Source organism: Oryx dammah, unplaced genomic scaffold, assembly GCF_014754425.2.
Source record: "Oryx dammah isolate SB20612 unplaced genomic scaffold, SCBI_Odam_1.1 HiC_scaffold_29, whole genome shotgun sequence".
In the NCBI taxonomy this organism is placed as follows: domain Eukaryota; kingdom Metazoa; phylum Chordata; class Mammalia; order Artiodactyla; family Bovidae; genus Oryx; species Oryx dammah.
Genome location: NW_024070213.1, coordinates 87,411,141 through 87,425,115, shown reverse-complemented (window position 1 = coordinate 87,425,115; position 13,975 = coordinate 87,411,141). Strand labels below are relative to the sequence as shown.

At 49.0% G+C, this 13,975-nt stretch overlaps 1 long non-coding RNA gene across 1 annotated transcript; it reads right to left on the bottom strand.

Annotated features, from left to right (window-relative positions):
• Positions 1-11,127: 11,127 nt before the first annotated feature.
• On the bottom strand, positions 11,128-13,774 carry LOC120858217. Its single transcript, XR_005719806.1, has 2 exons — positions 13,637-13,774; positions 11,128-11,297 (listed from the first exon to the last, which is right to left on the bottom strand). It is a non-coding gene; the product is annotated as an uncharacterized LOC120858217 (long non-coding RNA).
• Positions 13,775-13,975: the final 201 nt, after the last annotated feature.

Sequence of the window (13,975 nt, the reverse complement as noted above, 5' to 3'; positions counted from 1 at the left end):
AGCAACAGTTAGAACTGGACATGGAACAACAGACTGGTTCCAAATAGGAAAAGGAGTACGTCAAGGCTGTATATTGTCACCCTGCTTATTTAACTTATATGCAGAGTACATCATGAGAAACGCTGGACTGGAAGAAACACAAGCTGGAATCAAGATTGCCGGGAGAAATATCAATAACCTCAGATATGCAGATGACACCACCCTTATGGCAGAAAGTGAAGAGGAACTACAAAGCCTCTTGATAAAAGTGAAAGTGGAGAGTGGAAAAGTTAGCCTAAAGCTCAACATTCAGAAAACGAAGATCATGGCATCCAGTCCCATCACTTCATGGGAAATAGATGGGGAAACAGTGTCAGACTTTATATTTTTGGGCTCCAAAATCACTGCAGATGGTGATTGCAGGCATGAAATTAAAAGACGCTTACTCCTTGGAAGAAAAAATATGATCAACCTAGATAGCATATTGAAAAGCAGAGACATTACTTTGCCGACTAAGGTCCACCTAGTCAAGGCTATGGTTTTTCCTGTGGTCATGTATGGATGTGAGAGTTGGACTGTGAAGAAGGCAGAGTGCCAAAGAATTGATGCTTTTGAACTGTGGTGTTGGAGAAGACTCTTGAGAGTTCCTTGGACTGCAAGGGGAGCCAACCAGTCCATTCTGAAGGAGATCAGCCCTGGGATTTCTTTGGAAGGAATGATGCTAAAGCTGAAACTCCAGTATTTTGGCCACCTCATGCAAAGAGTTGACTCATTGGAAAAGACTAATGCTGGGAGGGGTTGGGGGCAGGAGGAGAAGGGGACGACAGAGGATGAGATGGCTGGATGGCATCACTGACTCGGTGGATGTGAGTCTGAGTGAACTCTGGGAGATGGTGATGGACAGGGAGGCCTGGCGTGCTGCAATTCACGGGTCGCAAAGAGTCGGACACGACTGGGTGGCTGAACGGAACTGAACTGAATGATACAGGGACCAGGGTGAAGCAAAGAGATAATACCTTTGTCTGGTGGGTGAGGGGAATAGTGAGGACCAAGGCTGGGAAGCAGAGAGAGGGAAGGACAGAGAGGGTCCTGACATCATGTGGAGGAACTTGCATTTGTCTGGGGTGATTGGGGAACAACTAAGGGGTTTTGAGGGCTTCTCTGTGGCTCAGTGGTATAAATCGGCCTGCCAATGCAGGAGATACAGGTTTGATCCCTAGTCCGGGAAGATTCCCTGTGCTGCGGAGCAACTAAGCCCATGGGCCACAACTATTGAGTCTGTGCTTTAGAGCCTGGCAACCACAACTACTGAGCCCAAGCACTACAACTACTGAAGCCCAAGCACCTTAGAGCCCGTGCTCTGCAGCAAGAGGAGCCACTTGAGTGAGAAGCCCAAGCACTGCAGCAAAGAGTAGCCACCGCTCACCGCAACTAGAGAAGAGCCCATGCAGCAGTGAAGACCCAGCACAGCCAAAAGTAAACAAATAAAATTATTTTTTTAAAAAGGCCTTTGAGCAGGAGTTGACAGGATCAAAGTGGTACTGGGGGAAGATAAAGACAGCCGACAGTATTGAGTGCTTGTGTACTGGGTGCTGTTCTAAGTGCAATGGAAGGAATTCTCTCATTAAATCCTCACAACTATCCTTTTAGTAGGTAATGATATCATCCCATTTTATAGATGAGGAAATGGGGTCACAGAGGTGTTAGTTATAGATGGAAATTAATTGAAGACAGCAGAAATCACTGATGGAAAGTTTAGGCTGATAAGTTCTTTAACGTCTCGGGCACTTTGGGGCATGGAGAGGAATACTGATTATTTTTTCTACTTTGATGTCCAATTTATTAATCTTTATTCAATTATTAACATCCCTCCAAATATTCTCATACTATTTATACAACCACGTTGTCCAAAACTTATGAATTTAGCAAATTACATTCCCCCAAATATTTAAACTTTGATTGCAAATGAAATCAATTAAACTCTTCATAAATCAGATTTTCTTAAAAGCTTTAAACATCTTTAAAAGCAGACAAAACAAATGGTATTACAATGATTGCCCCCCAAAAGTCATTACAAAAAATATATATCTTGTATTTAAATTTCTTTGTTTAGTATTTCTAAGATTATTCTCTTTATTCTTACTCTCTTCCCTGATGGGGGTAGGATTTTCCTGACTTAAACTAGAGAGTCAAGGTGGACCTGCTTTCAGCAGGCTAAGGCTGCAGAGTGGGTTGACTGGAGATGATTTGGGACCGGCACAAAGATCCTGGTGAGGTGGGGCTTCCAGGGATATTCTCCTAGACTTCATTATGCAGCCCTTGGCCTGTTTCATCGGGAACTCTCCTCTTGACGCTTGGACCAATCATAGATTCTGAATTTTCGTGTGTGACCCTAATCTCTTCCCTAGAATGATTCTGGTTCTGACGGCCTTATCTTTACCGTACAGCCCGCTGTGTTCTGAGTGGGGCCCGGTCTGGTTCAGTTAAGTCTAAAGCCCCTGGTCAATTGGTTAACTGGAACTACCTCCTTTTCCTTCTCAGCAGCTGCTAAGACCCACGCTATTGTCAGCTAGGCGCTGAAGCAAGGGTCTAAGAAGAGGCATTAAGGGCTTGAATTAGGGCAGTGGCAAAGAAAATAAAAAAGAAAAGACTGTTTTCAGAGACTCTATGAAGGCAGAACTGACTTCTATTAAACAGGAGAGAATGGCTTACCTCAAAGAATCAAATGAAAATACATGTGAAAGCTCTTTTGTACAGTATAAGCACCATTAAATCGTGGTTGTTTTTGCTTTTGTTATTGTGTTGTCATTTTAAGATGGCCAAGGACAAAGCCTTAGGGAATTCACATAGGTTTAAGTGGTAAACAGGAGGAGCAGAGGCAGGAAAGGAGGCTGAAAGACAAAGGGAACTGAGACTGTCAAAGAGAAGAACCAGGAGAGAGAGGTCACATAGACTAAGGGGGTGGGAGGCCCCAGAACAGGCAGGGCTGTTTTGGGGAAGCCCGGTGGCTCAGTGGTAAAGAATCCACCTGTAATGCAGGAGCTGCAGCAGATGTGGGTTCGATCCCTGGGTTGGGAAGATCCCCAGAGAAGAGAATGGCAACCCACTCCAGTATTCTTGCCTGCAGAATCCCATGGACGGAGGAGCCTGGCGGGCTACAGTCATAGGGTGGCAAAGAGTTGGACACGACTGAAGTGACTTAGCATGCACAGAAGAGAATAGGCAAAGGTCTGGTCTGAGCAAGGTGGGGACAGAATGGGTGTGTCTGGAAGGGGGAAAGGAAGGAAAAGAAGTGAATGTTGGAGACAGGGCTGGGAGATGGTGACTGCCTGGACGTGCTGCAGAGGGTCCACAGGGGAACCTGGTGATGCTGAGGGCATGCACCTGGGGTTGGGGGGCCTGGGAAGATACAGAGAAGGAAGGCTGGAGTGGCCCTGGTTTTTTTACAATGCACAGGTTGAAGGCTCCCCATGGTGACCAAGTTTGATGAGCCTTTGCAAACAGAAACTGTTCTCTTAGCCATGTCCCCCTCGGCTTTCCAGCATAGCTGGCACCCTCCACCCACCCTCCGCCCTCCTCATGGGACTCAGAATCAAAGTTTAGAACCAGCAAGATCTTTTTTTAAATTTTATTTTTTGGCTGTACTGTGCAGTATGTGGGATCTTAGGTCCCCAACCATGGATCGAACCCACACCTACCACCAGGGAAGTCCCCCAGCAAGGTCTTTATTTTATTTAAAAAAAAATTTTTTTTAAGACAGTTTAAAAATGATACATTTCTTTTTAAAATTTTGATTGTTTATTCAGCTGTACCAGGTCTTAGTTGTGGCATGTGGGATCTTCCGGTTGTAGCACACTGGATTTTCAGCTGTGGCATGTAGATCTAGTACCCTAACAAGGGATCAAACCCTGGGATGTGGGATTTCCTGACAAGAGATTGAACCCAGGCCCCCTGCCTTGGGGGTTGGAAGTCTTAGCCATTGGGCCACCAGTGAAGTCCCCAGCAGGGTCTTTAGAGATCACCTAATCTACCCCCCATCTTCAACTCCCACCATTTAACAGATGAGGACACTGAGGCCAGAGAATATAAGTGGTATGATTAATGAGTGACAAAGCTGAGATTAGAGCCCTAGCCTCCTGCCTCTCAAGCTAATATATTTTATCCCTGTCATTCAACTTGGCAAACATACTGCAAGAGAACTTGGCCCCGTGACACCCAATATCATCTGGCTGCCTAAGGAGACTTTTGCAGAGAAGTAGGCTTTATTGGGCTTGCCAGACCTGAAAACCATGGCATTGGATTAGGAGGCTTGGTGGTGGTCGTTGAAGGTATGAAGCATCAGAAAACATAAGCTCCTTCTGAAGCAGGAGTAATGTTGGGGGGATTTTAAGAAATAGCAGGTAAAGGAATTCCCTGACAATCCAGTGGTTGAGACTCTGTACTGCCACTGCAGAGGGCATGGGTTTGATCCCTAGTCATGGAACTAAAATCCTGCGTGTTGCACAGCGTGGTTAAAAGAAAGAAACAGGTAGTCAGCAGTAGGGAGAGAAGATTAGAGGCAAGTGATAGAGGCATGGGACTGGGTTCCCCTGGGCTCAGTGAAGCTGTGGCCTAAAGCTTCAGCCATGTGAAGGATTGTGAGAAGGGAGGTCAGGAGTGGTGGTGGTGGTGGGCTGTGTCCTAGCAGGAAGTGGAGCTAGAGACCGAGGACATGAGGGCTCCGTACAGGAAGGGGTGGACACTTTACCCAGCCTGAAAGAACCCCACCCCAGCCCCCAAACTGGCAGAATCTCTGTCTCCTTTGGGCCTCTGACCACTCCCTTTTCCCTCCTCCCTTTGATTGCTGGTGGTAATTGCTCTCCATTTGGCGATTACTTAGTTCATTAATTGCCTAAAGAAGAGCATCAGCCTAGGGTGGGGAAATTGGCAAAGAAAGTAATGGGGAAGGAGGACTCTAGGGGAATGGACCTGGACTTGGACCGAGAATGGACTGCAGTGTGGTGGAGGAGAGCAGTCTTGCATAGCTGGCTCTAGTCAAGTGGACTCCTCTGCTCAGCTCTAGTTTGCATGCGTCCTAAGTCGCTTCAGTCATGTCCAACTCTGTGTGACCCTATGAACCATAGCCCACCAGGCCCCTCAGTCCATGGGATTCTCCAGGCAAGAATACTGGAGTGGGTTTCCATGCCCTCCTCCAGGGGATCTTTATGACCCAGGGATTGAACCTGAGTCTCTCATGTCTCCTGCATTGGCGGGTGTGTTCTAAACACTAGCACCACCTGGGAAGCCCCAGGTCTAATTTGGAGGAACCTCTTTTCAACTCTAATATGGACTGGACGTTGATACTTTCGCTCTCAGATACCCTACCATCCCCAGTCTGCTCACATTCTCCATCATCAGAACAGCCACTCTCTTCCACTATCGTCATCAGCATCACGGCTATCATAGTAGGCAGTCCTTAAGGTGACTCTCAGTGACCCCTCCATCCTGGCAGCCATGCCTTTGTGTAATCCTAACCCCTCAAGTGTGGGCTGTATTTAATGACTCACTTCTAGTAGACAGGACTCAGCAGGGGTGATGGGATCTTATTTCAACATGAGGCTACAAAAAGATGTGGCTTCTTTCTTGCACTGAGGAAAGCTGTCAACCCTCTGGAGAGGCCCACATGGCAAGGGACCACCCAGCCAGGCCGACACCCAGTGAGATCCAAGAGCCCGAGAGGAACTGAGTCCTGCCAACAATCCTCTGAGCGAGCTTGGAAGCAGATTCTCCTCCGGTGGAGACTATAGATGGGACCACAACCCATGCTAACACCTTGATTGTGTGATTGTGAGAGACTTGGAGCCAGAGGCACTGAGCTAAACCATGCTCAGATTCCTGACCCACAGAAACTATGAGATAATAAATGTGTGTCGTTTGAGTTGTTAAGTTTCGTGAGTAATCTGTTATGCAGTGATAATTAGTACAGCCACTGTCACCATCATTAACCACCATTACTACCATCGTCATTAAACTCACGTCATCAATATCACCACCCGACGCCACCATGCTCTCAAACTCACCAGTATGACTGCCATCACAGTCATGACCCCTGTCACCATCATCCCCACCTCTATTTTTTTCTTTTATTAATTAAATTTAAAATTTTTTGGCCACACTGCATGGCATGCAGTATCTTAAGTTCCCTGACCGGGGATCGAACCCATGCTCCCTGCAGTGGAAGCACAGAGTCTTAACCAGTGGACTTCCAGGGAAGTTCTCCCACTTTTACTTTCAACTCAAATGTGAATTCTGTCATAAGAACTCTCACCACAATCATCACCTTCAGCTGCAATAGTCTTTCTAACACCCACTGTGTACCAGACTCTAGGCAAGCCCCAAGACTACAAAGAAGTAGGAGATATAGTTTGTGTCTTTGGAGAATCTGTTGGGGTCTCTCTTGGGGAACCAGGACACATTCAAAAAAAGAGACTAGTAAGTTGAGGAAGTCGATGCTTATTGCCACTTCGGGTGGTAGGAAAGCCTTCATGGAGGAGGAGGCCCTTAAGTGAAGCTTCAGAGGATGGTGACTGGGTAGGCGGAGGGGAAGGAGACAGGAATCAGCTTGCTGTGGCAGGTGGAAAATGAAGTGAGGAGATCTGGCCAGAGCGGAAGACCAAGCAGAGGAGGAAGAGTGGGGGGAACGAGGTTGGAACCAGAAAAGAAGCACATGGATTCCGAATGCATTTGTGCAGGCCTCTACACTTTCCAAAGCGTTCTCTGTGCTAAGTTGGTTTAGAAGAGCCATACTCTTAAAAATCTGCCCCATTTCCAGGCTTCCAAGGTGGCACCGTGGTAAAGAATCTGCCTGCCAATGCAGGAGACATAAGAGACTCAGGTTTGATGCATGGGTAGGAAAGATCCTCTGGAAGAGGAAATGACAACCTGCTCCAGTATACTTGCCTGGAGAATTCCATAGTCAGAGTAGCCTAGTGGGGTATAGTCCATGGGCTTGCAACTGAGCACAACACAACCAACAACCTTCAGCCAGGGCGAGGCAGGCCTGAGGCTGAAGCCTGCAGCCTTCTGCTCCAGCAGGAGGCAGTGTGGAGTGATGGGACCCAGTCAACCTGAGTCACAGTTCCTCCCAGTGGATAACAATAGGCAACTTATTCTCTGTCCCTTACGCCTGCCTCTCAGGCTGTTGTGTAGACCAGATGGCATACGAAAAACACTGCATGTGATTCTAGGCCGCCTAAAAATAAAATGTTAAGTCTATCCCCTAGTCTCCCTGCCTTGCACCTTGTCCATCACCTGGAGACTGGACAGCAGCTGTGTCAGTCCCGTCCAGGCAGACCACACAGCAGTTTCTCTACTGGTGCAGGGTGACGGAGCAGAAAGAACACCGCTCTAGGGGATGGAGAGAACACTCTCCAGAGCACTGCTCTAGTGTGCCACACTGCACAACTTCAGGGGGCACCATTCACACGTGGACGCAAGGACAGGAGGATTTAGGGAGTGGGTACTATTGGCCAACTGCGCCTAAAATCTCCCCCTCCTGGGACTTCCCTGGTAGTCCTGGTTAAGACTCTGAGCCTCCACTCCGGGGGCACAGGTTTGATCCCTAGTTGGAAAACTAAGATCCCACATACTGCATGGCACAGCCAAAAAATTAAAATAAAATAAAATCTCCCCCCTCCTGAATGTACAGGACAGTCAGCTCCTCAGCTCAGGCCTGTTTGACCAAGAAATCCCCTGATCCACCTTGCCAGAGGGCTTGCCTGGTGGCTCAGACAGTAAAGAATCTGCCTGCAGTGCGGGAGACCTGGATTCGATCCCTGGGTTGGGAAGATCCCTGGAGAAGGGCACAGCCACCCACTCTGGTATTCTGGCCTGGAGAATTCCATGGGCAGAGCATCCTGGCAGGCTACAGACCATAGGGTCGCACAGAGTCGGACATGAGTGAGCGACTTTCACCGTCACTGTCACCTTGCCAGAGAGACTATACGCTCTACCCACTGGGGAGGGCAGGGTCCAGAGCCAGGATTCTAGGGCAGGAAAGAAACATCTAGAGCTTCTGAATGAAGCTCAGGTCCATTCTTCAGCCGCGAAACATACCACGAATTCCGTGTAAACAAGATTATGCAACTGTTTACAGATTTCATATCACCAATGCCCTGGGACATAGCTGTGCTGTGCTTAGTCGCTCAGCCAGGTCCGACTCTTTGTGACCCCATGGACTGTAGCTCACCAAGCTCCGCCGTCCCTGGAATTCTCCAGGCAAGAATACTGGAGTGGGTTGCCATGCCCTCCTCCAGGGGATCTTCCCAACCCAGGGATTGAACCCAGGTCTCCCCCACTATAGGTGGATTCTTTACCATCTGAGCCACCAGGGAAGCCCAGGACATAGCTAGGTTTTGTTATTTGCTTCACTTTCACTTTATAGATGAATAAATGGGAGCTCAGAGAGGTGAGGGGCTTCCTCAGTGGCGCTAGTGGTAAAGAATCCACTTGCCAATGCAAGAGACATAAGAGATGCAGGTCAATCCCTGGGTTGGGAAGATACTCTGGAGTAGGGCATGGCAAGCCACTCCAGTATTCTTGCCTGGAAAATCTCCATGGACAGAGGAGCCTGGTGGGCTACAATACATGGGATCATAAAGAGTCAGACTGAAGTGACTTAGCACGCACGCACAGAGAGGTTAAGTTTTGTTGCCCAACACCACTGAAGCAGTGAATGGCTGAGTAACCTCAGGATGTCAAAGGTCATGTTGTCCTCCAGCCCCACCCTGCTCCCAGGCTCAGAGATGCTTAGCAACTTGCAGGAAGTCTTTCGGTTTGGACAGACGCAGTAGGGGGGTTAGAACCCAGGCCTCCTCTCCAGCCCCTAGAGCAGTGTTCTTTCTGCTCCATCACCCTGCACCAGTAGAAAAACTGCTGTGGGGAAGCAAGTTTGGCAGTGGAAAAGGAGAAATGATGGTTGGGGAGAGAGGAGGGAGCTGGAACCCAGCGGGTGACTGTGGAGGATGGGGTCAATACTGAGATGGGAGGGCTGGGGCACCCGGCCCCTTGTTGGCTGGGCTGGGACTAGCCTTCCTCACTCCATCAGGCCTGGGGCTGCAGGCTGTCAGTGTTCCTCCATCAAGACCCCCTGAGAGCCTGAAATCAAATACTCCTCCTCCCCTGTTCAGGCAGTCTTATTGCCACTGACAGCAAATGTATTGCTCTAATCTTTTCTCATTTCGCCAGGATGGGCTCCATTCTGACCTCCCTCCCAGCCTTGAAGCCTTCCTGAGGCAGGGGGGAGGCACTGAGATGGGAGGCGCTGGGGCTGGGCTGTAAGGGAACAGTTGCAGTGATCACAGATTTGATATGCCTTGTCTCTGGAAGGCGGAAAAAGGCTAGAAAATTTGGAGATCTCTGTGGGGTACCCATGATGGAGGGTCCCCTGTGAAAGCAGACGGGAAAGGCTTGGTGGGCAATGAAGAACCAGGGCCTGGAGCCCCAGGGAAACAGACTTCTGCAGAGCAGACAAGCCTGGGCGTGTGTGTTTGTGTGTGTGTTGGAGCCAAAATTGTAAGCTTGGGAGTTGGTCCTGACGAGATGGGGCAAGGCAGGGTTTGTCCACACCCTCCAGAGTGACTGGCCCACCCTGTCCATCCTCTGTCCACTCCGCTGCCCAAGAAGCCTTGCCAGTGTGAAGCCCCCATCTCCCCTGGCTGCCTCTCTTTCTGGTCTTCCCTGCTTAGGTGAGCACTCGAGTTCTGTTGCTGTTGTTCAGTTGCCAAGTCGTGTCTGACACTTTGCAACCCCAAGGATTGCAGCACACCTCCCTGTCCTTCACTATCTCCCGCGGTTTGCCCAAGTTCATGTCCACTGAGTCGGTGATGCCCTCCAACCATGCTTGGCAACCTCAAAAAGGCTTCATGGGAGGCCTGGGGGTGTGGGAGGGCAGGAGGAACAGCTCTTGAGAGACACTCACCCTGGGGGGTCAGTGCTGGTGTCTAGAGCCCAGGAAGAGGGGGAGGGGTTGGGTAGGGCAAATCTGCTGCTCTGAGCCTTTGGGGGCTGTGAGAAGGGAACAGCTGGTGAGTGGAGCTTGGCAGGGAGGAGAAGTTAGGGGAGTGAGGCAATGCTCTGGCCCTGGGTCTTTCATTTGCTCGGCTAAAATCAAGCCTGAGCTTGTGTGTCTGTGTGTCTGTCTGTCCCAGGGCAGGGCAGAGCCCCTGTGTTGTGTCATGGGGAGCGCCTGTCTATCTGAGTCACCTTCAGGATAAGCTGGAAAGTTTTCTGGATCCTGACAGTCTATGAGTGTGACAGGGCCTCAGCCTTGGGGGTATATTGTGTGGAAATCCACTTCTCTCTTCAAAGTTCTCTGGCCCTTGCCAGGGAGAAACTTCTGATTGGAGAGCCTGAGCTGGGTCAGAGCTCTGCCCGGGCTTCAGCAGGGTTGGGGTAGCGTAGGCAAGGTGCTGAAAGTGGAGGAGGGTGCTGGCCTCTCCTATCCTCCCCTCTGGCAGTGAGCTGCTGCTGCTTACTGCCAGATGAGGCAGCCCATATCTTAGCAAAGGTCTTCTCATAATTACTCCTTTTTCAGACAGAATCTCTGCCTGAACTGACCTTCTGCTCCTCTCTTATTGCTCCCCAACTCCTTCAGAAAGGATTCCCTGCCTCCCCAGATCTCCGTCTGTTCCCCTCACTCCGGAGGTTCATGCCAAGACCACTCCCTCGGGGTGGCCATCTGTGCCTTGTTGGTACCTTTTCTTTCCTCCTCCCTTTCTTGTCTGAAGATAGCTGAAGTGGAATGTGAGAAGTTTCCTATGAGCCAGGCCAGGAACTGAAGCTCCAGGTCTAATGAGAAGGGACTGACTCAGGTGTATGCACTGTGCTGGGTCTCCTCTGGGTCCCTTACCTCCCTCAGATCTGGAGGTACATCTCCCTTACAGAGCCTTATGTGTAACATGTCTTCGTTATTGTCTCTAGACCCAGGACTGGAACCTGGATGATATCCTCTCCCAGTTTGGAACCGCTTTCTCACCCCGTTTCCACGTCGTTTCCAGGCTGCAGCGCCCCCTAGTGGCCAAAAATCCCTTCCCTTTTGTAGCTTTGCAGGATGGAAGCTCAACTCCAAAGGATTTCCAAACTTTTTCTTTCCAAAAAACTTCCACGACCTTGACATGTTATTAGTGTTGTTTTGTTTTGTTTTTCTGGGGACGGGTCACGCTGCACGGCTTGCGAGATGTTAATTTCCAACGGGGGCTGAACCCAGTTCCTTGGCAGTGAAAGTGCTGAGTCCTAAACATTGAACTGACAGGGAATTCCAGCAGTTGTATTTTTGATATCTGTTGATTGAGAAAGCACCATAATGACTGAGTTCTGGATCTCATCATTAAAACTCATTTGCATTTTATTCATCCCCTAGCAATCATACAGATACACATAGTCAAGCAGTTACACACAGATGGGTTACTCATAGTCTTTATGGCGCCAGGGGCTAAATCTCCTATGATTACTCCAAGGCCTCTAAATTTGGGAACCATGGATTTAAACCACTCCTTATGTCACTGATGCAGAGACAGGCCTGGAGAGTGGAAGAGGTCTGTTTAAATTCACACGGCTCGCGAGGCGGTTGCACCAGAATTTGAATTCAGGGTAGATATGTGCCCCAGAGACTACCAGTTTCAGTCCTATAGGGGCCTAAGTAGGGAGGAAGCTGCAGGCAGAGGGTTGGGTGATGGGCAAGAAAGTAAGACCATCCCCAAGAAGTACGGAGAGCGCACCCCATCTTCCTTCCATTCAGAGCAGGTAAAACAACCCTTAGAGGGGTTGCAAAAGGGACCCAGGGGAAGGAGAGAGCAAAGGAACAGACAGAGAATAAGTAGAGATGACAGTCTGCTCTGCTTCCAGCACTTCCCCTATTTACCCAAACTGCGCAGACTTCAGAGAAGTCTTTTAACTTCTCTGAGACTCACCTTTGTCGTCTGTAAAATGGGAGGGAACTAGCAGTTGACCCTTCCCCTCCGTGTGGGAATAATACTTTGCTTGTCCCATAGGACTGTTGAGAGAATCTAATGAAATGTGTGTGAAAGTTCTGGATAAATAGCAACAGCTGGGGAAGAGAACTTTGAATCCATGATCTCCTTTTTAAACCTCAAATCAACAGATAGCAGAAGTTGAACAGAGATGGAGAGAGTCCAGATCTGATTCCAGGCCTGACTCCAAGAACTGGCTGTTGACTTAACTTTCAGGGTTAAGAATTAGTAGTGTTGCTACCTGTTATAATTTATATAAATCTCTGGTCTTTTTTCAGAACTAGCTACTTTCCTCTTCCTTTTCTCAGCCTGTCTCCCTACAATTCCAGCCCCCTTGAACTCAGAGTAGCTGAGCATCCTCTGAATGAAGTATGGGCAGGCAGTAGGGCTTGCTGGGTCAGCTGAGGTGAGCACAACGAGAAGGGGAGTATACTAGTGTTGGTGGGAGGGGGATGGGGGGGCAGTACAAGGTAAAAGTGAAAAGTGAAAGTGAAGTCGCTCAGTCCTATTCAACTCTTTGTGACCCTATGGACTGTAGCCTACCAGGCTCCTCTCTCCGTGGGATTTTCCAGTGGGTCTCAAACTTGTTTGCACATCAGAATCACTGGGAAGGTTTTAGAAAATTTCCTAGTCTCACTCTTCATGATCCTAGGCCTCGGACACAAATTTTGGATTCTCATGACCAGCTGGGCCGGAAAGGGGTGGTCAGGCTACTTTACTTTCTTGGGGGTAGCCATTCAACAGCAATTCTGGAGCACTGGGTCCTCAGTGAAGTCAGCCCATCAGTAGCATCAGCGTCACCTGGAAACGCATTAGAAGTGCACGTCCTCGGGCCCTGCCAAAGACGTAATGACCAGAAACCCTGACCGGGGGCCCAGCAACCTGTTTCAGGGAGAACCCTTGAGGGGATTCTGATGCATACTTGACAACCCCTGGTCTAGAGGAGGAACCTACTGAAGGTCAGGCACGTGGAAGCGCTGTGGTCTTGGCTTTTAAGGAGGCTGGAATTTAGCAGAAAGGAGTGCAGGACCTCGATAACTGCATCTCTTTCCCTAGGCAAGGGTCTAAGGAGCCTGGGCACCTGGGAGAGGCACAGCTGTGTTTCGATAAGGGGACGTGGTTGTATTAGAGTCTGATTTAATTCAACACATTATTCATTGTGAGAGGGTGATTCCCAGGCATGGGGCAGGAAAAACATGGGTTTGGGAAGATTTGTTTTCAATGAGAGGGAGGTCATCAGAAGAGAGAAAGGAAAAACAAAAGTAGACAGCGAGACACAAAGTAATAAGAACTAATGCTTAACTGGAGCCCTTACTATATGCCAGGCACTGTGCTAAGAGTTTTGCAAACACTGTCTCATTTAATCCTCCCAGCAGCCCTTTAAACTATAATTATCACCCCCATTTAATACATAGGGAAATGGAGGCACAGATAAGTCAAGCTGCCCATCACACAACACAACACATAAGTGACAGAAGCAGACCTTGAACCAGGGCCAATATAACTCCTGAGCCCATGCATTTTACCAATATGCTACGGTGCCTCTCTTAGAGAACAGGAAGAAGTTCTCGCCTGCCATTTGCTAAAAAAAAAAAAAAAAAAAAAAAAAACCTTCAATGGCTCACTAGTGCCTGGAGAATTAAACTTACCTTATACGACTTGGTATTCAAGGTTTCTTATTCTGTGATACCAAAATTCCCTCCAGCCTTTACCACCCCCTATCAAGATTCTTGCACTTCTGCCACGCTGGATTAACTTCTCCATCTTCTCTGAACACTTCTGACTACTTCACTTCCCATTCCCCTCCCTGTTGGGATCCTATCCATTCCTCGAGCTCAACTCAAATGCCTCTTCCTCCCTGATTCCCAGCCAGAAGAGGGCTTGCTCCCCCGCCCCGAACCCCTGAGGACACACTCCGCATCTCCGTACTCTGCGCTGCGTGTACCCCCACCCCACCCCACCCCCGTGCCGGGCGCACTGCCTGGAAC